Source organism: Podarcis muralis, chromosome 4 (genome assembly GCF_964188315.1).
Source record: "Podarcis muralis chromosome 4, rPodMur119.hap1.1, whole genome shotgun sequence".
In the NCBI taxonomy this organism is placed as follows: domain Eukaryota; kingdom Metazoa; phylum Chordata; class Lepidosauria; order Squamata; family Lacertidae; genus Podarcis; species Podarcis muralis.
Genome location: NC_135658.1, coordinates 65,191,223 through 65,215,174, shown reverse-complemented (window position 1 = coordinate 65,215,174; position 23,952 = coordinate 65,191,223). Strand labels below are relative to the sequence as shown.

The window sequence follows — 23,952 nt, the reverse complement described above, 5'->3', positions numbered from 1 at the left end:
AAGCTGCAGTTCATCATGCTTACACTTCAATTCCTTTTACTCAACAGCTTGAGCTATCATAGAATTGTAGAGTTGGAAGGGACCACAAGGGTCATCTAGACCAACCCTTGCAATGCAGGAATCTTTTGCCCAACATGGGGCTCAAACCCATGATCCTAAGATCAAGAGTCTCATGCTATCATAACACTGTTTCTGGTTTCATCCTCTGTCTTTTATACTGTGCTTGTTTCTGCTGGACCTGTTGCCAGACTTTATCCAGCAAATGCATCCGGATTTGTGCTCCTTATTATGAGTTTCATTTGTGCATTACTTATTCAGTCTTTCCAAATCCTGTTATTGCATTTTCACAGATTTAAACTTTTTTGTTCTGAATGATATGCAGGAGGATGTTGAATTTAAATAATGCCAGCTTGTAGGAAAGACTCTGAACTTTTTGCAAATGACTTCTATCTATTGCACTGATGAAATCCTTTCTTAATTTTCCTAAGGGAACAGATTTGAGAGCTCTGTCTAGAACAAGAAAAAAGCCTGAAATTGATGTATAGATGCTGCTGCTTCAGGGTCCCTGCATGCTACCAGCCCACTCATAAAATGAGTCATGGTAGCAGTGTGAAGGTTTAAGTCCATACATCTGAGCAAGAGCTAACTAGCTATATTTAAATAAAATCCCAAGAAAACACTCTTGTAATAAAAACAGGCCACTGTATTTGCTTGTAATATATATTAGAAAATCCATAAACTGAAACCATTTATTTTCAGATTTCTAATCGTGTTATCTGTTTTAAAAAATCAACATAGATTCATTTGCCTAAGGTAAACAGGATATTGCTTTTGCAGCAGTGAATTAAGTGTTTGTTGTACAGCACTAAACAATAAAGGTATTGGAATAGTAAAATTCTGCCACAATGAGAAAACTCACTAAAAACACACAATCTGTTTTGCTCCTATACCTTTAACAGCAGCTGTTTCCACAGAAATAAGTAGGTGAAGCTTTTTACAGCACGATGTTAATCATTATAATATGTTAATATATGTAGATAAAATAGTTCTAAAAGATACAGGAACAGTTAGTAACCCTAGCTTTGACTCTTAGTGTTCTGGTCTTTCAGGGATTTTTCCCCTTTTGTTTAGACTTCAGAAATAATGTTGCTCAATACAATTTTTTTAAAAAAGCTATTTAAAGTAAAATGTGAAAATAGGGATTTCTCAGCTAAAGTAAGGCAGATATAATGGCCTTGTTCTCACTGAGGTGGCAAGCCTGTATCCCAACTGTACTATTTCAGATGGGGTATCACAAGACTGAATGATCTTTTGTACAAAAAATAACACTACCCTAGTGCATAAAACATACGAATCATATGTTGAATCAGATCTAAGGCTTATCTATATTGGACATGAGCACAACAGCACTGCCCCTGCTGGAGAGTACCACAGCTGCTGGTATTCAGAGCTATATTAAATTATGGTGCAATGCTGCTGGAAGTGTAGTCAGGATCCCATGATCCTCCTGCCAGCATACATGTACTATCCAAGTGTGCTAGACTTTTTTAAAAAAAATGTTTTTATGAGGGAGGATTCTATTATGTAAATCTCCACATGAAGTCTGAATAGGCCAGAGAAAGATCCAGCTTAGTAAGAATTAGGCCATTGCTTTGCTGTGTTTCTCATATTCATTGATTTAGCTAATCAATTGTAGAATTAATTTTTCTACCTGAGAGAGAGAGAGAGAATGGGGGGGTGTTTTAGGAGAGTAACGCCACAGAATTTAAGGGGGTCTTAAAAACGACAGTTGTAAAATGTTAAATTGACCTCAGGGGAATACCTCCTAAGTTGTTTCATGACATGGTATATTTCAGTTTATTGCAGCATGATCAATATTCATTAGAACTGACCCCCACTTACCCCTAAAGAGACAAATTTGTGAGCTATCTTAGCATGGTGGTGCCACTTTTATCTTTTACATGGTGCATAGTAACACAGATTTGGTTCCAGCTAAAAATAGTTCTCAGTGGGAATGAGTGGCTATTGAAAAACTATTGAAAAACTCTCTTCATCTCCCTGCAATGCTTTGTTAAATAGACATGTGTTACAAAGCTGTCATGCCTAGCAATTCTCTGGTCCTTCTAAGCAATAACCAATGAAGTAAAGCAGGGACAGGGAAACACGTTAGGATTTTCTTTAAACAAATTAAAGCATTTTTACCCCACCTTTCAGCCAAAAAAGTTCAGAGAGTGGCTTACACATAAATTAAACTGTGCCTGTCCCCACAGCTATAAGGCACAAAAAAGGGGGATGGAGAAGGAGGATGAAAACCAAAAGCAAACTCAGGCATAACTTTTTAAAGATCTAATGAGACCAGGTGCAACGTGAACTGTTCAGGTAAATAAAGAGGCAAAGGGAACTGGTCTCAGCAGAGCCATTCAGTGGAATGGCCTTGTTTCATAACTCTCCATCTACTGAAGCATGCTTGAGGGAATGGCATCTACTAGGTAACAGCTGAGAAAGAACCTAAAGCAACTGGCCTCTTAGCAGAGCTAGTGGAATGCCCCTCCTTTCTCTCCCTCTGCTTTGCAGCTCAGTGACATCATGCCTCATCTCTGCTGTTAACTAAATGTTACTAGGATTGTATTGTTACTATTCAAGGAATTCAGAAAACTACTGCTTTATTATGTTTGAGATAATTATGTTTGACACCTGCTACTCGTCTGTCGTGATTTCATTCCAACATATATTAATTATTATTATTATTATTATTATTAGTAGTAGTAGTAGTAGTAGTAAATAAGCTATAAATCATACTGATCAGCAATTTGATGGGGAGTGTGGGAGACACCTCTAAATCTAGCTCTCTTCTCCCATCTCTGGTCAACTGAGTGAAACTACATCTTTTTTCAACATTAAATATGTGCAGGTCTAGCAGCAGAACCAGACTTGGAAATCACACAGAGTACTTGTTAAAGAATGCAGTTTCACATGGATGCAGGTATGATCCTAGCTAGAATGGGATGTATAGGTGTGGAAGTAATTTTAGAATATAAATATGGACCTGTTTCTGTAGAAGATGCAAGCTGTGGAAGGGGAACCCAAGGTATGTAATTCACTATGCAGGAGGTGTAATAAGTGTGCTTCATCCATCTGAGGCTCATCATCCAAAGGCAGAATTTCATTAGTGGGCCTAGCCTACTAAAAGCTGTTTGTATGCAGCTAACATTGCAGTCTAAGTATTTTTCAGATATAAAGCATGATTTCCCTTCACACTGGACCATTAAAAAAAATTCTATGCATTTTGATTTTATGGTCTTGGCTTTAACGATGCATGCTATTTATTTCTTCACTGTGCCTTACTTTCCCCCAATCCAATTGTCCATCTCATTTATTTCCCAAAAAGGATGCCTTTAAGAGTAGTTGTAAATACACCCCCCCAAATCCCTAAGCCTGTCTTTTGATTTCACAGTTAACATAACTTCAGTGTAAACATTTTCAAACAGCCAACGCTGTATTTTCCTCAGAAGTGGGATATTATAAACATGCTATTTTCTGACATCTGCAATTGAGATGACAGAGGCTGTTGCAATATTCATCATTGCAATGGAGTATATGCATTTGTCCCTAATACTTTAATGCAAACAGAATAAGAGGTTGAAGGAATCTTAAGAGGTCATCTACTCCAGCCCCTTTCTCAATATAGGTTCCATAATGCAGGATGCAACACTATCCCTGCAAGCTCACCATTAAGCCTCTGTTTAAAAGATATCCAAAGAAGGAGGGAGGAAGTAGTGGTAACAATGAATAGCTGGTAACCATTCAGAAATGTCTTCTAATGTTTAACTGAAATTTGTTCCCCTGAAATTACCACCCTCTGGGTCTAGTCCTACCCTCTATATATCTATACCCAGTCAGCTCAATGCATCGCCTTCTATCCAGCTCCTTATTGTGCCACCACAAATGCTTGAAAAAAAATGGTGTTACAATTGAATCCGGGCTCACTGAGAGCATGATGCAGAGACAAGCAGATGACAGGAAAGTTCTGTTCATACTATGATTCCACAGACCCTAAATGTGTGGAGAAAGAATCAGGATCTCATCAGCTGTGTCTGTCCCTGACCACTGAGCAGTGCAAGTTGTTTGTGCATGGGCTCTTTATAGCAGTTCTGCTGAATGTGTGGAGGTCAATTCAGTCATTCATAGTATGCAGAATCCTCACCTGAATCCAGCAAGTGAAGGGCAAATAAAGGAGAGTAAAGGGGAAAGTTCAGAGCCGTTCTAGAGTTACCATCCACTACCAAGATTAGCAACTCAAACTGTGCAATTTACTGTGTGAATTGTGGTTCTCACTCCAATTGGTAAACAACTCTGCTGTGGAATGGAATGGGAAACATGAAGATCCTAGCTCATGTGAGTAAGCTATACTAAATATACAGCCAAGAGTGTGTACGAAACTCACTACAGGATTGTTGATCCCTGTGATAAATAGAGCAGCTTGCAGTTAACAATGCCTGATGCTCTGTAACTCCTGTCCTCCTTCTGTAGGTGGACACACAGAACAAGCCAGTTTCTCCCCCTTACTGGTGATTCACACCAGGACTAGGATTAGCTCTGCACATTGGTGTGAATCACAGAATGTGTCTGAGGTGTGGTATATTGTAAGGCACTGTCACAGGGACAATATAGATAACTAGAAATAACCCATCCCAGCCTGTTCCTTCTTCCCACCCTCCCTTCACTTTTCATGTACAAAAGGGTTGGATCATAGCCATTGTTTTCAGTAGTGAGTATAATCAGGGGCTTGATTAATGGTGGTGTCATTTCAATACCCAGTGAAATGAAAATATTACCATGCATTTGAAAACAACCCGAAAGTGGTTGGAAGAATTGGCTCTAAACCTCACTGATTTTAATACTTCTGTTTAAGTGTATTTGGAACGAGTCTTCTCACATAATTTACATTTTAGTTTGCCTTTTTATATGTGTGGCTTTTAAAACACACACACATCATTGTTTGTAAATGCTAAAAATATAGCTAATTTAATTTAAACTGTTCTAAAGCAGCATTGGGTGTAATCCAGCTCTATTCAAATCAATGGGAATTTCGCCACTGACTTCAATTGGATGTAGAGAACACCTTTTCTTTTAGGACTTTACTTGCATCTACCAAATGTAGAGGGTACTGAAGTTGTCTTAGGAGCAAGATAGTGGGAAGTGTTGACAATATTTGATTGCACCTGTTTCAATCAGATTTTTAAAAATATGACAGACTACATCATGTTTTTGTGGATGTTTATTATTCAGATGTTTGTTTCAGAGAAAGTTAGCGCTGGTACCAAAATGAAAAATCACTGAACAGTTATAAAAGATATTGCTAAGGAAGTCATAATTCATACTTCTACATGTTATGAAGGAAGAGGAGCTATAATTTTGACTGTAATACAGATGTGCACCTTGCCAGGATTATATAATGCAGTACTACATTATTGTTAGTTCCAGAAAATGTCTAGAAAAGGTGAACAAAGTGCAAGTGCTGGTTCTATGTCAGAGTGTGATGCCTGATTCAGCCCTAAGCCTAAGACTCTTCATCAGATGAAATCCCTGAGGTCATGAAGTCTGAAAACTTTATGGAACACCTGCTCTCCAGCACTATCCCAGATACCTCCAGCCTCAGGAGGCCAGGTCTAGCTGTAGCAGAGAACCCAGAGGGAGTAAGAGACCTGGAAGAGAACTTAGAAGGCTGAGCTGACCAGTTGTAGCTGCGCCTGGATGGACCTAGGTGATCAGGCTACAAAAGCTTCCAGTTGCTGTTAGTTGCTGGAACTTTACAAGTTTTTTTTATTCTGACTGACCCAGTGCATCTGTTAAGATTTTGTTATTTTAATCCTGCCTACCCTGTGTTTGACCTTGGTCTTGTCTCACGAACCTGCTATCGTGCCTGGATTTGTACACTCTCACCTTAGCTCCTACTTAAGAACCTGTGTTTCTGAGTTAATATCTCACTGCTGTGGGAATGATTAGGAAGGTTGGAGAGGATATATTGTCTTGCTCTTATCCCTCCTCTCTCACACTAGTGAGCAAACAGCAGAGCACATTCCTTTTGCAACTTATTGGAAGCAAGTTGATGACTCGCTAGTCTTTTAATTAAGCAATCCAGTCTGACTTGTCCAGACTGGAGCCTTCCTGGTAAATTTTCCCTTTATTTCCCTCTTAAAATAAGAATAACACAACACAGTCTTCTTGAAAATAACAATAAGAGTTTTACTCACATTCTGTTCACAGTTCGGTAGCATGAGCCATGCGCTGGTTAAGAGCCAGGAACAGTGGAGATCCAGAAGTGAAGTTAGTCAGCACACGGCTTATCCTTTACAGACGATGGAGGCCACAAGTAGCAAGTCTGAGATTTAGCTCAGACTTCTTTTCTCTACAAATGTAACTACAACCACAACATAAAGCCTGCCTTCAGTTTACTGCTAAAATTGGAACCTTTCCTGGTCATCTTGTAAAAGTAGAGAAAAGTGATGTTAAAGATACATGATGTGCTTTTAATAGTTGATGTACTCTGTACCTGAGTATCTTAACCAAAGCTTAGAATATTAACGAGGAGTTACCTTATGCCACTTCTGTCTTCTATACAGCACTTAGGACTTTATATACATAGTACATAGTAGTCAGGGCTATGTTTAACCTGTAATTTGAGGACCACACCATGCAACATGGGAATTTAGTGTTAGAGTGAAGAATCCAGAATTCTTCAAATCACAGCTTTCATTTAAAAAAGGAAGAGCAAAGGACCAGTTATCACATTTTAAGCATGTGCCTTATTACCATTTTGAAACAAATGGATTTCAATGGATTTTTAGAAGACCTGTCACCTATGCTTCTATATGCAGGCTTCCTACTGGCCACTTCACTATCAGTTTAATTTAATTCCACCTTTCTAATGCCTGAACTATGGAGATGACTGCAGTGATTAAAGCAGCAGTCTGTTGTGTGTGCGCACAGAAGCATTTTGTGCATGCATATTTCTATCTCAGAAGATGTGCATAAAGCCAAGTGCCTGACCCTGTGTTGAACAGTGGCCACTGTGTGGATTACAGGACTGGAGGTGCCAAAACAGAATATCCAGTCCCCAGTGTCCCCAAGTGTGGCTGTATCTTTGGTTGAACTTGGGGAGGATAAAACAAGCTGTTTTCATAAGATAAAGGGACGATAGAAGATTTCTGATTTTAAACATAGGGAGGAATTCAACGTCACACTCTTCTTATTGTTCCGTCAGCACAAGCATTTCTGCTTGTCTCCTAACCCTCCAGAGCAGATTTGGGGAGCTGGGCGGGGGGAGTCCTTCTGTTCTAGCAGGAGCTCTGGTGCTGGCTTCCACTAGTATGCTGTGTTAGTTGAATCTAGGCCACAGTTTGCCTCTTCTTTCCATACAGAAAATAGAGGAAGCAAGGCTGAGAAGGCAGGACAGACATACAAAATAAAAGACTTATTTGATTTGGCATTTTGTAGTGTGTAGTCTTAGCTATACCAATTTAAATTCCTTGTCTTCTTAATATAGCCTGTAATTACGCTGTGGGGTGTGGGCTATTCATCAAGTGTCTATTTAAAGTACCTAATAAGCTATCTCTGACAGTTTTGTGATTGGAGTTCTATAAAAATGGAAGTAAAGAAGACAGCCCCCCCCCCCAAGTTTGAATGCTGACATTTATTCTGGTGTTTTAATTTAAAATTATTTGAAAATTGAACTTGTAAAAAAGGAATTTTGCTAATTTTGGGGGGGGGGGAGGAGTTATTGCATCACTAGCTACAAAAACAAGTTTATTGTGGCCACTTACACACTGTATATTTAAAGCACATGGTTGGTCTTCCCCCAATCTTGGAAACAGTAATTTGTTAAGGGTGCTAGGAATTGTAGCTCCATGAGGGAGTTTAAGAAGTACTGGAGAGTGCATCTAACTAGGTTTTTTTTTTTAAATGGATTTTGTAGCTAAAGCCACTAAAGAATTCTGCAAGATGTCAGCATTGTGAGTACTGCCGACACAAGCACCAGGTTCCCTTAGAACTGCTCTCACACATGATCTGGAGTCCCAATAAATAATTTTTAAAAATCTATACATGATCACAGCAGCATGGGAGCCATTTGTGAGGAAACAACTTGGTGGTAATTACAAAAGTAAGTACAAATATATCTTTCCTCATTTCTGCTTTCAACATTTCCTGGTGCCTTTGGTCCGTGATAGCTAATTTCCTGTGTCTCTCCCTCCCTCCTGTTTCTGGCCTTCTATCATACTACCCTGTGCTCTCTAATACTCTTTACCAGATTCCAGGTCCTCTTGAAGTCCCACTACGTTAATCTACCCAATTACTGTTTCTCCATAACCTTCTTGTTATGTATTGAAGTTCTCACCCTGGCCACCAGGAGTATCGTGTATATACAGTGGTACCTCGGGTTAAGTACCTAATTCGTTCTGGAGGTCTGTTCTTAACCTGAAACTGCTCTTAACCTGAAGCACCACTTTAGCTAATGGGGCCTCCTCCTGCCGCCGCTGCACGATTTCTGTTCTCATCCTGAAGCAAAGTTCTTAACCTGGAGCACTATTTCTGGGTTAGCAGAGTCTGTAACCTGAAGTGTATGTAACCTGAAGCGTATGTAACCCAAGGTACCACTGTAGTTTTCACTCAGGTCCACATCAGTTACTTTAGGCGGGAAACCCTGGGTTGTTGTTGCTACAATGTTGACAGCCGGCTGCCTATAAAAGCAGGCCGGCTGAGCTGTTTGCTGTTCAGTTCTGCTCCAGCTTACAAATAAAGAGCTGTTTGAAGAATCGCTGTGTCATCTGATATGTTCACCCACAAGTTAACACTTCTGGTTGACAGGAGGCCCTAAATGGCTGTCAATCTGTGTCCTCTACTCCAGTTCTATGTAGACAACTGTGTAATTTTGACAACTGTGTATTTATTTATTTTTACTTTGCAGTACCTAGCACATTGGTTGTTCAGTACCCCTAACAGGAAACATTAGAAACCACCAAAAGAATGGATAAAATATGCTGGTATTTCTTAAAGAATCTTTCCCTAAGGGAAAACAGCACAGCAAGCCTCATTAGGGGAGAGAGACCCTTTCTGTGCCAGAGCGTCCTGTTATAGCTTATATCAAATGCTCTCTCTTTCTACAAATATGCCAGAAGTGCTAATTATACCATAAATGCATGCGAACGTACAGGTCCATAAGTTGGAACATATAATTATGTGCATATCTAATTGAAAGCTAATGATTTCTATCAAGTATAGGTAGACCATGGGCTTAACATACATTAGTTGCCAGTTTAGCAGAAACAAAGTGAAAACCCGAAAACATGTAAATGTGACACTTAAGAGGAGAAATAAGAATAATGTTTATGTTCCCTTTTTAATGCTCCCACAAATGGCTTAATGATTAGCCAATATAACAGAAGCAACAAAAGGAAATCTTATATAGATTATCTTGACAATTAATAAGATTCTCTGTTCCATTTGAGGGTCATTAGAAATAAATAATGATGCACATAATAAAAACCCTAAAGCTGGATCTTGAAGGAGAATTAGAACTCTTGACACTATTACTCTTGGAAGTAATAGTGCCACTGTATTCTGCTCTGGTCAGACCTCACCTGGAGTACTGTGTCCAGTTCTGGGCACCACAGTTCAAGAAGGACACTGACAAACTGGAACGTGTCCAGAGGAGGGCAACCAAAATGGTCAAAGGCCTGGAAATGATGCCTTATGAGGAACGGCTAAGGGAGCTGGGCATGTTTAGCCTGGAGAAGAGGAGGTTAAGGGGTGATATGATAGCCATGTTCAAATATATAAAAGGATGTCACATAGAGGAGGGAGAAAGGTTGTTTTCTGCTGCTCCAGAGAAGCGGACACGGAGCAATGGATCCAAACTACAAGAAAGAAGATTCCACCTAAACATTAGGAAGAACTTCCTGACAGTAAGAGCTGTTCGACAGTGGAATTTGCTGCCAAGGAGTGTGGTGGAGTCTCCTTCTTTGGAGGTCTTTAAGCAGAGGCTTGACAACCATATGTCAGGAGTGCTCTGATGGTGTTTCCTGCTTGGCAGGGGGTTGGACTCGATGGCCCTTGTGGTCTCTTCCAACTCTATGATTCTATGATTCTATGACATCATCAGAATCAAGATAGATTATCAGTCTGCTTTGAAGCATCTTCTTTTCATATGCAGTAAAACTTAGACTGTAACATAGGCAAAACATAGGCATATGTTCAAGATCCAAAGCAGATTAACTACATACAAATTCCCAAGAGTACTTTGGATGTGTTTCCTTAACTACAGCATGCAAATCTAGAGGAGTTCCAAAAAGTTTGTAATATAGCATGCGAGTGTCTGCTCATCAAATTCCGCTAACACAAGCTACTCTAAAATAGCTCTTTGGATGCTAGACTATGGCTGCTTTCCAGCCACTCTATTATAGTTTAATAAACCAATGCACAAGCAAGCATTTCACCTGCACACAAAGTACTTAACCCGAGGTACCACTGTAATAAGAAGACTGCAAAGAACCACACCCAAAGCAATGTTCCTTCAACACTTCCAGATTACATATGTGTTTTGATTTCACAAGAATCACAGCAATCTTAACAGTTGCAACCAAATATTACAATCCTAAACCAATCAAAATCATTTAGCTCTCCGGATCAGCCCTCATCATAATATCATGTGATTACATATAATAATTTTTCACTGTCTTTCTTTTAGAACTTTGACTAATTTTCCTGTTCACTAAATGTCTCCCAATATCCTCTTTTATCAAGCTACAAAACAATTCAAAATTAATCACAATTGCCATGCTTAGCCAATGCTCTTTTCATGCATACAATGGCCACCATAGAGTCTAACAGTTTTATCTTTTCAGTGTTCCAGAATGGACATTCGCATACCTGAAAACACTTAGTTTCTGTGCTGTAAAAGGTAGGCAGACACAGGCCTTTTCAATTTAGCTAGGCCATAGGCTCAAAAGAAAATAGAATAATCAAAATGATAGTTTTATGAAATTATTATTTTCTCCATCAGAGAACTGCTATTATTTCATGTGATGCACTTGCTATATGCATCTATCGTCACATCTTCATTAGTTTGTCTGTGGGCTATTTTGCAACTTTCATCTTTCTCCCATTGTTGATGCTTTTCTTGTTCTGAGAAATGGAATCACTCTTTGCTGACCATAACAAAAGGAGATGGCAAAGAAAGGAAGCTGTCATGGTTAGGGGATCTCTGTGTTTGTGAGAGGCTAAATTCTAAAATCAAATTTTAATTAAAGCCATAACAAGTGTGTGAGGAAACAGAAAAAGTGATCCTAGGAACCGTTACAGTTTCTAAAACATGAACTCAAGCAGAAAGAGTCAAATAGAAAAAATCAGGACTCAGATGGAAGGCAGAGGAGACAACGTAAATGAAGCAGAACCAGCAGTATCATAGCAGATGGTGTGAGATGCTGCTGGATAGACTTGACTCCTGTCTCAAAGTCACTGAATGCTTGCTGCCATGGGGATGCAGTAAGAAATTCATGAGAACACTTGTTCTCTTGTGGATTTGTCTCCATCTCCCAATGGTTTGTTTGTAGAGGGAACAGAAAGTTTTAAGAACACAGCGTCTTTTACTGTGGGTTGATTCCAGTTTCTTTAAGACACTGCTTCAACACTGGGCCAAACAAGAAAGTATATTAAATATCCAATTGCATTTAATGTGTCTAGTTATTTAAAATAAAAGAACAACTTTGGAGGAGGAGGGGCCACTCAGCATGCAAGGAGTGGGGTTTTTAAACCTACCACCATCACCAATCTGGACAAAAAAAATCCCCCAAAGCTATTTGTTCTGCGAGAGAAGCTGCTATCAGCACCAATAGTTAAAACTCCAAATCTTCCTGACCAGGCCTTCCTGTGGCTGCTTTTAATATTAAAAAAAAACTAGGCATCTTAGGTACAGTCACACATTTAATGCACTGTCTACTTTTGGAGCTACTTCATGGAATTTAGTGTAAGCGGTTGCTAAGAAATCTTTTTGGAAGTGTGTCCTCTAGCACTACTTCCTCTGCATTCTGCATGGGCACAGTTCAAATTTCCAGAAAAGTTTACTGCCTGAATAGACGAAGCCTTATGCCTGTGAGAGAAACCCAGAACTGTACAGAGGGGCAGATGTAACTCTTTTGTAAGATTTTTACTATTTCTAAAATAAACATTCAGAGTTCTTTATTCAGGGACTCGGGACAGACACAGAATAAAGGACTTTTACAGAGACAAACAGCATATGATTTTTAAGTATCCAAGAGGAACGGTATTCCATATTAATCACACATAAAATGTGATTAGGGAGCTTATAGAGCTGACAATTTTGATACAATTTACAAAAAATAAATTTAAAAAATCACAAAACAGTAAAATGCAACACCAACCTCTCAGAAGTCTGTTTTCTTCAGGCTCTCCCTGAAGAAACATCTCTGTGAAGTTTGATCTTTCATTGGCCAACTAGGGAAAAGGGTCTTCTTACTTCACCTCAGCTCCACAGCGTTCTTCTCAAAATGGCTGACAGGGACAGCAACTCAGATATTAACTTACAGTCTTTTATAATATAAAACAGTATAAACGGACAAGGAAATTCGTGACTCATTTTGAAACTCTAAGGGAAGCCTCACTCCTAATCTGTTTTTAAAAGGGCTTAGAGAATTGCCGAGAGGAGAAAGCAGGACACCATCCTACTCGCACTGAGGTAACTGGCGGTTTATGGCCTTACTGAGCAAGTGAAGAATCATTAAAGCAATATACACCAGTGGGCTACAAAAACACCACAAATAAGGGGAAATATTAGGTAAGTATACCTGTGAAAATACCTCTTCTGAGATATTGGGCTGCCTCTGATTATGAGGTGCCTCATAAGTCCAAAGTAGCCCAAGGTGAAGTGGGCTAGGCCTGAGGCTTCAGAATTGCCTTGGGAGGTGTGTGTTTTTTGGTATATGTGACCGAAGTTGATTTATTTTGAACTTCCTACAAGTTCTCCAGCCGCCACATAAAAGGAAAATACTAAGGAAGGGGCATGTGGTAGTCATGTGAGTGACGGATTTAGCTTGCAACCAGAGAAAGACTTGTGAGGGCTCTGAAAGGGCATATCAGAAGCTGTTTGTGTTGGGAGATTTTGTCTTGCTGCCTGCTCTAGTCGGTGGCTGACACAAAACTCCTCAGCCTTGGAGCAGCCACCTTGTGAATGGTGCTGTGTCCCTTGGCCAGCTTCTTTACCATTAAGCACATTAGACGGCCTCCCTGTTAGCCATCCAACTCACTTCAGTTAGTGGCAACGTATAGAGGTTCCCAGATCATGGATAACTGTGGCCAAGACATCTGCATTCAGGTATGGTCACAGTGGGTATATCAGCCAATATACAGTGGTACCTCGGGTTACAGACGCTTCAGGTTACAGACTCCACTAACCCAGAAATATTACCTCAGGTTAAGAACTTTGCTTCAGGATGAGAACAGAAATCATGCGGCGGCAGTGGGAGGCCCCATTAGCTAAAGTGGTACCTCAGTTTAAGAACAGTTTCAGGTTAAGAACAGACCTCCAGAACGAATTACAGTAAGTTCTTAACCTGAGGTACCGCTGTATTGCTCATTATGGGGCTTTTAAAATGATGGGATTTAATGATTAGATTATAATAGATTGGAATGCTTTCTCTCTTCTCTCTCACGTTTCATTTAAAAGTGACATTTTCATGGCCAAAAATGATTATTCTTCAATGATGTTCACCGACGATTTTTCATATTCAGACTCCAAATCGTTACATATTTCTGATCCTTACGGCATGGTAGATTCAGTCACAGGAAAGAAGTTGCTGACAGACACAAATCTTTCCATCTCTGTTTCCTTCTGGAGCAGTATGATCCACTCTTGCTTGAGGCATCAAGAGTGAAAATGTTGACTCAGGCTGTATGGATGCAGATTTGGAAAGGTTCCCTGAAATCTACAAAACAGAAAGGCAAAAAGAAATAAAGCTAAAGACATATAAAAATAGAGACAAGGCAGATTATTATGAAAAATGATATTTTTATATATATTAAGACCTTACTACAATAAGTCAAGAAACAGAAGCTAAGGTGGCTAATTTATTGTTTTCTGGTACTGTTTCTTAAAGAGGCCATTGCGTAAAGAAAACAGTGTCTCAACACACAAACCCCAAACTGTGTAACTGAAGTAACTTAGCCATCAGTTTTAAAAAAGGCAATGAACTCAAAAAAAGTATATGCCAAAGAATACTTGACCAGAGCTAATCATTGAAATATAGTAACATGCTAAGTCTAGATAATAATTATAAGGTTTATTTTCTCTGATTTATTTTGAGACTTCAGGTATAAACTTAAGGCTCAAAGTAGACATGATGTGCAAATTCCATGACTGGAAATCTCAACAACATATTTTGGTTTTACAAAAGTGGATGTCCTTTCCTCATCTAATCATGGCACAAGGACCTAACCCTTTTCTCCACTGCTCTGTTTTCCCACAAAAATCACCCACCCCCACACACCCAAATCTTCTATTTGTCCTTGTCGGATAAATGTATGGGCTTGTAAACTCAGTGAGAAAATGGCACATGAAAAAGAGCTAAACTCCCCAGCCCCAATGCTACTATCCTGATTTGGATTCCTACGACTTCCATTTTTGTAAATGGAAAAAGAAAAAAATATCGGGAGTGGAACATCTAGTTTGATCCTGATCTCTATAATTCAAGGGTTCTTTCTACACTAGAGTAGTAGAGCATTTGCTTTGCATGCAGAAGGTCCCGGGTTCAACACCCAGCATCTCTGGGTAGGGCTGGGAAAGTTTGCCTGCCTGAAGCCTGGCAAACCACATGCGTGACGCCCCTTCCCCAGTCTGGCCAGGACTCGCAGGCATCCCTTTGAAGATTGCCAGTGCCTTCCTAGAAGGCGCTCTGGCAATCATGGCAAGGGGGCACAGAGGGTGAAACCCGCCCTCTCCGCTTCCCACCTGGCGGACCAGCACTCACCCACTGGAGGCGGGGGATGGTGCCCCCTCCATGGGGGGGGGGGCTCTGCTCCCTGCCTAGAAATATTCAGTGGGCTGAAGCCTCTTCTGCCCCCTATAGTTGGAGCCCTTGGGTGCCACTAATGCTACAGTGTGCCTTGCCACCTGACTGAACACTCAGCTGTCTCCAAGAAATCAATTTCTGCTAATTCAGGATCCAGAAAACTGTAGCTCCTCAGTTTTAGCAATGAAAACATCCCGTCTGACTAAGCACCCGATGCACCACTTCTCCTGCAACTGCTGCCTTGCTTTTGGCTCATCTGAATATCAATTGCTGCTCTCAATTTGACTCTTGCCTTATGGTAGCATCTTTTGTTATTGTCACTACAACTTGACCCCCTTCATTTCTTTGGCTGTATCCCTACCCTTCTATGGCCTTATGTCTGCAAAGCATGTACTCCAACATTGTGCTTCCTCCCACTCCAAGAACTAACACTAGTGTGCATAGCTGAATTAGGGTATATAAGATTTTTGGGTACAAAAAATGTGTATGAGGGAACATTTCATAAAGGAGAAGTTGCCTAGTCTTGCTTCATGCTATGTAATCTCTTTTAAGATTCCTACAAACACCTTTAGACTGTACTCTGCATTTTAATACTACAGCAACAGATGCTATAAACTGCTGGGAAGAGATGTTTAAAGATTTAGTATGGAAAGGAATTGTAACAGTTATCAACATAGCTTCATTAAGCTATGCATGGCTTCTTCCTGAAGCCCTTGGTGTTGTCATGGAGACCACAGCCAGAAGAGCTAAGGGATACCCTGTGTACCATTTTTGTTCTCCACTGACTGATGGGTGGGAATATTGATCAATTTTATTCATCTAGAAAAATGCCTCTCAAGCAGACAAATTTAGTTCACCACAAATTAATTTATTGGCCTTCTGTTAATAGGTAGGATATGTGAGATTTCAAAATATAATAATACTTTACAAACCCACATTGGGAATGAATAAGCAAGTAGATTTAACATGGTATAGATTAACAGTGGAAAGAACAAGATATACACAGACTAAAACACTATTTTTGTTTATTAATATACCTCTTGTAATAATATTAGTTCTATACTCTCTCTCTTCTTTGCCAGGAGTTAAGATCAACTTTGTCTGGCTAAACAAACCACCAAGAGCGGCAGCTAAGATAAAGAGAGAACGTGAAACTGCTCAACACCTACTTTGCCTCTGTATTCATCCCAAAGTAAAACAGTGCCCAACCTGGTGATAACAGAATAAACGATGCAATGAGGGAACTGCAGCCCAATATAGGAAAAGAGGTGTTTGGGGAACACCTGACTACTTTAAATGAATTCAGATCTCCAGGGCCTGATGAGCTGCACCAAGGGTACTAAAGGAGCTTTTGAATCTCAGAGCCTCTGACTGGAGACAGACAAATGTAGTCCCCATCTTCAAAAAGAGGAAAAGAAAAGACCCAGGTAACTACTGACCCGTAAGCTTGACATCAGTGCTATGAAAGGTCCTAGTACAGATAGCTAAACAGTTGGTCTGTGAGCACTTAGAAAAGGATGCTGTTATTACAAGGACCCAGCATGGGTTTTTCAAAAACAAGTCATGGCAGACAAATTTCATTTCTTATTCTGGATGGAGTTACAAGATTGGTGCACCAGGGGAATGCTATGGACATAGTGTAGCTTGATTTCAGTAAGGCTTTTGACACGGTTCCCCATGATATTCTTGCGTGGAAGCTGGTAAAGTGTGGAGTAAGTGAGTTAAGTGTTTGGTGGATTTGTAGTTAGCTGATTGACCAAACCTACTTTGGGGGGGTACGGGTGTGAGAGAGTATGTACAAGAATCATTTTGCATATCTTTGTAGGCTCTTTTCAGTCATAATCAAATATTACTAGCTTGTAAAACAATGCAACTTTTTATTGCCCAGTTACTCTCTTATATAATGCTGTGCTACTTTTATAAAGGTGAAAGTAAAAAATAAAAATACTCTGGTTTCTAAACTGAAATGAATGGTCATTAGATTCTGAAAGAGTATTAATAGGATAGTTTTTGAATCTGCAGTTTGGTTTTAAAGCATTCAAAAATCTCCATGTTATAAATAACTTTGATACAAAAACATGAGGTTGAGAAACCTTTTTCCTTAAAGTAATGCTTGTAAGACTAGAAATAGATATACTAAGCTGGCAGTGTTGAGATGATTATTTCACAAAGTGTTGTTGCAAGTGTGAATTACTTTTCAAAACAGTACTAGCTAAAGCAGTGGTAAAAACTCCAGCTTCATTTGAAAAATGATGTGCCATAGAATATAAGTGTTGGCAAACATGTCAGTATTTTTTAATGTGTGTATATACAACCTGCAACCTAACCTCAAATTGTGTTTAAAATGGCTTCAAAAGTAGAGAAGCACAATTTATTATTTCGTTCCTTTCTTTTCTTTCAGTGCCTGCATTGCCTTGGGTTAATATTATCACCATGGAGCAAGGTACACTCAGAACCATTACCTGTCTATTTAAGTGCTTCTTTCCAATGGGAAAAGGTAGGCCTTATGCCACATAGCTATGTTGTAAAGATTTATGGTTGAATCCTCACCCAAAAGCTCACAGAGCTTTCAATGGTGCTTGAGGGAGCTTCAGTGTTCCATCAACACCAGTGATTTAGACCTTCTAGTAATTTAGGCTTTTATGTGCAGATGTTACTGATGGTCAAAACACACAGCGGAACATTTGGCAGAGTCTGTTGAACAAACACTAAAATACATTGTTACAAATAACAAGAAAATGTGAAATATTGCAATGAAGAATGATTGTGATTAGTTGCCTGTTATTGATATTGTATTTATACAGAAACAGAAGACTTCCCAGCTGCTTGTATTTTTACTTGTCCATACTGGGAATATGGGAAAGATAATAATAATTTAATATGTGGAAAGATAATAATAATTTAATATGTAATATTTGTTCAACAAGACAAGAATCAGTTTCTAACACAGACGTCTCATTGTAACTACTATCCACAGGAACTTTTGTTCTTAGGGTCTTCTGTGTCCAAAGAAATGTGAGTGACAGTACTTTCTGGTGTTCGATATAAATGAGTCTTCCTTGGAGGTTGGAGTAAATGATCCTTGGTTTCCTCCCAGCCTCCAAGATTTTTGTCTTGCATTTTACCCTTACATTGTTTGTGCCACAAATCTTTGCATACATGATGCATCTTGCTAGAGGGAAATGTGCACTTAAATGAATGAATAAAAGTTGTCACAGGGATGGAAAATTGACCAACTCATTTTACTTTCACAGAAGCCCAAGCACTTTTATTTAAATATGCTTTCATGTTACAAAGGGCTGCTGCAAATCATGACATTTAAACAGGGACGTTGAAAACCGATTGAAGAGGAAAATTACTTCCAAAAGAGAGATGCTTGAAAATGGAATGTGTTATTTTGTCTACATTCAGTGAATTTCTAATCCTTCACTCTTAGGCTTCCTGCTTTCTCTTTTCTGTAGGTCCAGTTATTCCGTCCCCTGTGCCATCTGCCTCCTCTCAGGCCCCTGTTGCAGGGCTGCTAAGAGACAGGTGACAAGGGTGCAGGTTTACTGGCCCCCAAGCCAGCAGTGGGCTAAATGGGGATTAGAATTCTCATACTCTTTATCTCAGTTCATTCCTCTACCACCATACAATACTGTCTGTCTTGCAGGAGGCTCACCAGGGCTATGTGAGGGGGCTGAAGAGTATCTTGTTCAGGGCCCTCTTAAATCTGGTACCAACTTTGATTGCTTCCTTCCTTTTAAGCATTTCCCACCTCCTCCTTTCCCTTCCACTTCATTTCTTTTACTTTTTCTAGGTCCTAGAGGATCCCGGTCCTTTCCAGCATTATCTTTCTTCTCACATTTATTGCACTTACTCTCTGGACAATACACAATACAGATAATTACAACCTTGCTGAACCTTCACCTCCCTGTTAATTTTTGACTGTTGGCACATCAAAGTGCCAGTAAAGGGATTTGGGAAACTGGGACTGTGGATTACAGGTAATGCAGTATAAAGTCAAGCAATTAACATGTCAAGTTTCAGCCTTCTGTAAATGAGCCAAGTAGATTTTTCTTCCTAACACATCTTTATCAATAACAAATAAAACATTGTTTTTAATTTGGAACTCAGCAGTTTGAGGCCTTCTCTTAAATTACCTTTAATTATGTGCATCTTTCTCTGGCATCAAGGGTTTTTCCCCTCTGTCCATAAACTATAAATGCCAGAACTAAATAAATAAAATATATGTGCTTCCAGCTCTGGTATTTAAAACACATTGATTTACAACAGTAAAACAAGCAGTAAGTCATTTTGACTTTAAAGCCTGTGATAACCATTTTTTTAAAAAAAACAAATTAGAGTAACTTGCTTGTTTTATAGTTAAAATTGATCACCTTGTCTGACTTGAGAGCACATCAAATGTTTCCTTATTGCTATGGAAAACATTTAATCAGGCTCATAAATGTAAACAGATCTTTAGCAGAGTTCTGAGGTAATCAAGCAGACCATCACCAGCTAACAGATGGATACGAGCCTAAACAACAGTGAAGTACATCTTCATTTATTAGCATTATATTTTATTTTAAAATTCATTTTCCTATCATATTTTCCCAACTGTGCCCCATTCACTACACCTTTTCTCAGTTTATTTTACCGATTAAAATCATGTGCATGATGATTCTTCGCACAGAACCACAGCTTAAGGCTGTAATCCTGTACACAGTGGGACATACTTCCTAAGGATAGGATTGCTCTGTTTATCATGAAATAACTTTCTCTCTCTGTGTGTATGCTACATAATGTTATATTTTGCAGTACTTGATGGATTCATTTTAAATATTCTGGAGGCCAATAATATTTTCAACTTTATATTGATGTATGAAATCAGCATACACTTACTGTCTGCAAGATTGTGCTTAGGTGTAGATCATGTACCTGTTTCCTGAAAGCAGTAGCTAACTATCTTACAACTGGGTTTTAAAAACCTTTAGCCCTGCCCTCGGATTGCTTCAGAGAAGGATGTGGTGTGAGGTGGGTGGATTCCAGGGCAGGCTGAATCACCCTGATCTGGGGGCCACAGGGTGGATTAGTGTGTGTGTTCATGCACAGCCCTACTGAAAATAAGGTAGGTACCAACCTTGTTGAGTTTTTGGTGTTTTCTGAAAACACATTACTCACCCAGGCCTCTGTGAGAGTGCTGATAACTGGCCTTGAGAGCTGTTCTGGTTACTGAATTGGTGGGTGCATTTTAATTTATATTTACTCTAATACTTTGTATTGCAATTGTTTCTATTGGTTTAAAATTTTGGTTATGAGGTTGTCTTTTAAGATTGTAAACTGCCTTGGGATTGGTCTGGAACACTGTATAGAAATGCCTAAAAACAGATTAATAAATAAAAGTGTGAATGAACCAAATACTGCAGAACTGTTGCAAACTACAGTACAGTGGACGCTCGGGTTGCGAATGTGATCCATGTGGGATGCACGTTTGCAACCCGCGTCTGCGCACGTGCGGATTGTGCGGGTTGTGATTCGGTGTTTCTACGCATGTGCAAAGCGCGATTTAGCTCTTCTGCGCATGCACGACCACCAAAACCCAGAATTAACCTGTTCCGGTACTTCTGGGTTTTGGTGGTCTGTAACCCAAAAAAACGCAAACTGAAGTGGCTATAACCTGAGGTATGACTGTACTTCTGATGGAAAAAGCAGTAAGGCACTGGAAAATATGTTTTGTTATGATTTTGCAAATACTGAATAAAAGTTAATTTGTACCAGCAAAAGCTGAGCTATATCTGCTAACCATTTCATGTATCAGAATCAGAAATAGGACATATTTTCATATCGTTAAAAAAATATCAGCTAGATGGGAAAGGGCAAAAAAAAAAAAAAAAAAAGCTTGAAAAGTTTTTTGAAACAAAGCAAACAATAAAAAATGCTTCCCTTCAAGGCCTGCAACAAATCTCTCATTCCATACGCACACTCAAGTTGATTATCCCTTCTTCCCTTTTCTGGATGGCATTTGAGGTATGAATTGCCAAGCCCATCTGTCCTAGTATTCACAGTAATTCTTGGTTGCATGAGATCTGTACATGCTGTGCAGTTTTCTGATGGAACAGTTCGTTTCTTCCCTGCAGTAGTCTTCCTTTTTGCTGAATAGATTGGCTTCTGACCAGATCTGGGTCTGTGACCTTCCAGTTAGTTGTACAACCTTGCACATACTGAATCCTTCTAATACTTGACCTGGGAAGTAGGAGCAAATTCTTTATCCTGCCAACTGGGAAGTAGGAGCAAATTCTTTATCCAGTAGCACTTGCCATAAGATCTTCCAAATTTGCGTGTCATCCTTGCGCAGGGGCCATGCTAATCTTCTCTGTATCGTTCCAATTTTAGTATATGTGCTGCCGAAGATCTTCCAGATGACTTTTTTATTCAGCATTCATCTTTATCTGCTTGTACTGTACATTGGTTAAGACTATGTCTGGTCTTTACTGAGCATTTTAAAGCTCAGTTGGTAGAACATACAACCCTTAATCTCAGGGACACTGATTCAAGCCCCACATTGGGCAAAATATTTCTGTATTACAGAGGGTTAGAGTAGATGAGCCTCATAATACCTTCCCACACTACAATTCTATGATTCTTTACCAATAGCTGTGTGACAGTGAGCATTCATCCTGATTTCCTTGCAGATTGTTTATCAGGGCCTGCCCAATGCATTTTGGCACCTGTAAAGGTAAAGGGACCCCTGACCATTAGGTTCAGTCGTGACTGACTCTGGGGTTGCGAGCTCATCTCGCTCTATAGGCCGAGGGAGCCAGCGTTTGTCCGCAGACAGCTTCCGGGTCATGTGGTCAGCATGACTATGTCGCTTCTGGCAAACCAGAGCAGCACACAGAAATGCCGTTTACCTTCCCGCCGGAGCGGTACCTATTTATCTACTTGCACTTTGACATGCTTTCAAACTGCTAGGTTGGTAGGAGCAGGGACCGAGCAACGGGAGCTCACCCCGTCACGGGGATTCGAACTGCGACCTTCTGATTGGCAAGTCCTAGGCTCTGTGGTTTAACCCACAACGCCACCTGCGTCCCTTTTGGCACCTGAGGCGGATACCAAAATTGTGTCTGCTTCCTTGCTAAGGAAGAAGGGGTGAGGGAAGATCTACATCAGGAACAAGGGGGGGAATGAAGATCTACATCGGGGTCTGCTGTCCCCATGAATCCTACCACCTGAGGCAGTCATAAGGCGCCTCATAAGGTGGGCTGTCTCTGGTGTTTATACATATTCCTGTGAATCATTCACTCATCTCAGTTTTCAGTGCATTTCCTTGTCACTTTCCAAACTGCAAAAAGACTGTATTTTTTAAAAGGAAGATGTGGATTTTTTGTGCAAGGGAAACAGAGAACGTTAATCCTTTTTAATTGTGCAAGCCTAAAGTTCCAGTACACATTTGAATCCCTCCCACAAAATAGTGACAGTTTTGAAGCACTCTTAGATATTTTCACAACTGAAATGGAAAGTTGAAAGAGACACACAAACACTGTTTTGGATTGCAGTTCATATTTTCTTTAAAATGATGCACAGAGATAGAGACTGGGAGAAAGAAAATGCTTTCCCTATTGAATGATAAGGCTAGGCCTGGATATAAACAGATACAGCTCTGATTTCCTTCCAACAACTTTTCACACACCCCCCCCCCCTAAAATGGTATGTTTCTTGTAGTAATCCACAGTATAGAACGTGTGACTACATTTTCACAATTGCTTAAAAACTTTATCATCAGGCTAACAGTTCTTGGATTGTCATTTCACACCACCTCCATAAAATCCTATTAATAATCTAATCTACATATGGGACAGACAGCTAAGAAAACCTCAGATATGTTGGCTCATATGATACCATTATTCTTGTTCTCCTGTTTTTCCTGTTCAATTTTCATTATCTTATGTTCTCTTGCTGTTAGACTCACTCACACTCACACATAAATGATAAGATGTTTTGATTCAGGTTTCCTTGTGGAATAAATTAAAATACCGTAGCTTATATGCGTGTGTATTGTCTGAAATGCTTGGTTTAAGTGACGCTCAATTGGAATATGTTCTACTTGGTATTCATATATTATAAGCTCAAAGCAAGACCTATTGTCTTTCATGCAGAAAGTATCTTTCAAAAATATGGTAAGCACAAGTCTGCAAGGGCCAAACGGATAATTCAACTGATGGTCACTTAGATTTGGGAAGATCAAATTATTTAAGGGGTTACACTGAAGTCACACTGATTTATTTTACCAATTCCATGCAGTTTAGGGAATTATCTCAGTGCCACAACAAATGGAACACAGGGGTGGTGTGGGGACAAATGCCCAGCCTACATGTAGATCCATTGCATGGGAAGCACCATGTGGAGACAGCAAATTCCACTTTGCTGCTGTTCTTAGCTTGATAGAGGTGGTCAGGGGTGGACTTTGGTCTTTCAAATTTCAGCAGCGCTCTGTGCGAGCCCATAATTCAGCACCCCCTGCCTTTCGTCTTCCTTTCTGCTCAATTCACTAGGTCATAGTTATGAGGCCTTATGTTGTCCTCTAGGCCCAGTGCAGCAAAACTGGTGGCACTACTATAAATCCTCCTCTGAGGTGGTACAACTATACAGTGGTCCTTGATTCTTTGGCTAGTATCAGAGATCAGCTTCTGTAGTCTCAAACAACCATTAATAACAGCCGTGTTTTTCATACAACTCTTTATGGGTCTTGATCTTTTTAGAGATGCTCCCTCCAGCGGTCCCTTTTTTGGCCAACAGCTAGAGACAGTATGGTCTTCTTGCTATGGTATTGTCACTCGGAGAGAAGGGATGCAGCTTCCATTGACCATTTTTCAGGCCAGTAGTAAAGGCC

General features: G+C 39.8%; 2 long non-coding RNA genes and 1 other non-coding gene across 3 annotated transcripts in view; 1 reads left to right on the top strand and 2 right to left on the bottom strand.

Moving 5' to 3' along the window:
- The window catches only part of LOC144327524 (uncharacterized), a 56,040-nt gene extending 43,455 nt beyond the window's left edge, over nucleotides 1–12,585 (bottom strand). Inside the window, exon 1 of the long non-coding RNA XR_013392629.1 lies at nucleotides 12,438–12,585. This is a non-coding gene — a long non-coding RNA (uncharacterized LOC144327524). The remainder of the gene's footprint in view (nucleotides 1–12,437) is intronic.
- A 28-nt stretch (nucleotides 12,586–12,613) lies between these two features.
- LOC144327523 (uncharacterized) lies at nucleotides 12,614–17,922 on the top strand. Its single transcript, XR_013392628.1, has 3 exons — nucleotides 12,614–12,850; nucleotides 16,163–16,507; nucleotides 17,482–17,922. It is a non-coding gene; the product is annotated as an uncharacterized LOC144327523 (long non-coding RNA).
- Nucleotides 17,923–21,369: 3,447 nt separating this feature from the next.
- Nucleotides 21,370–21,475, bottom strand: LOC144327656 (U6 spliceosomal RNA). Its single transcript, XR_013392754.1, has one exon. It is a non-coding gene; the product is annotated as a U6 spliceosomal RNA (small nuclear RNA).
- Between the last annotated feature and the right edge of the window lie 2,477 nt (nucleotides 21,476–23,952).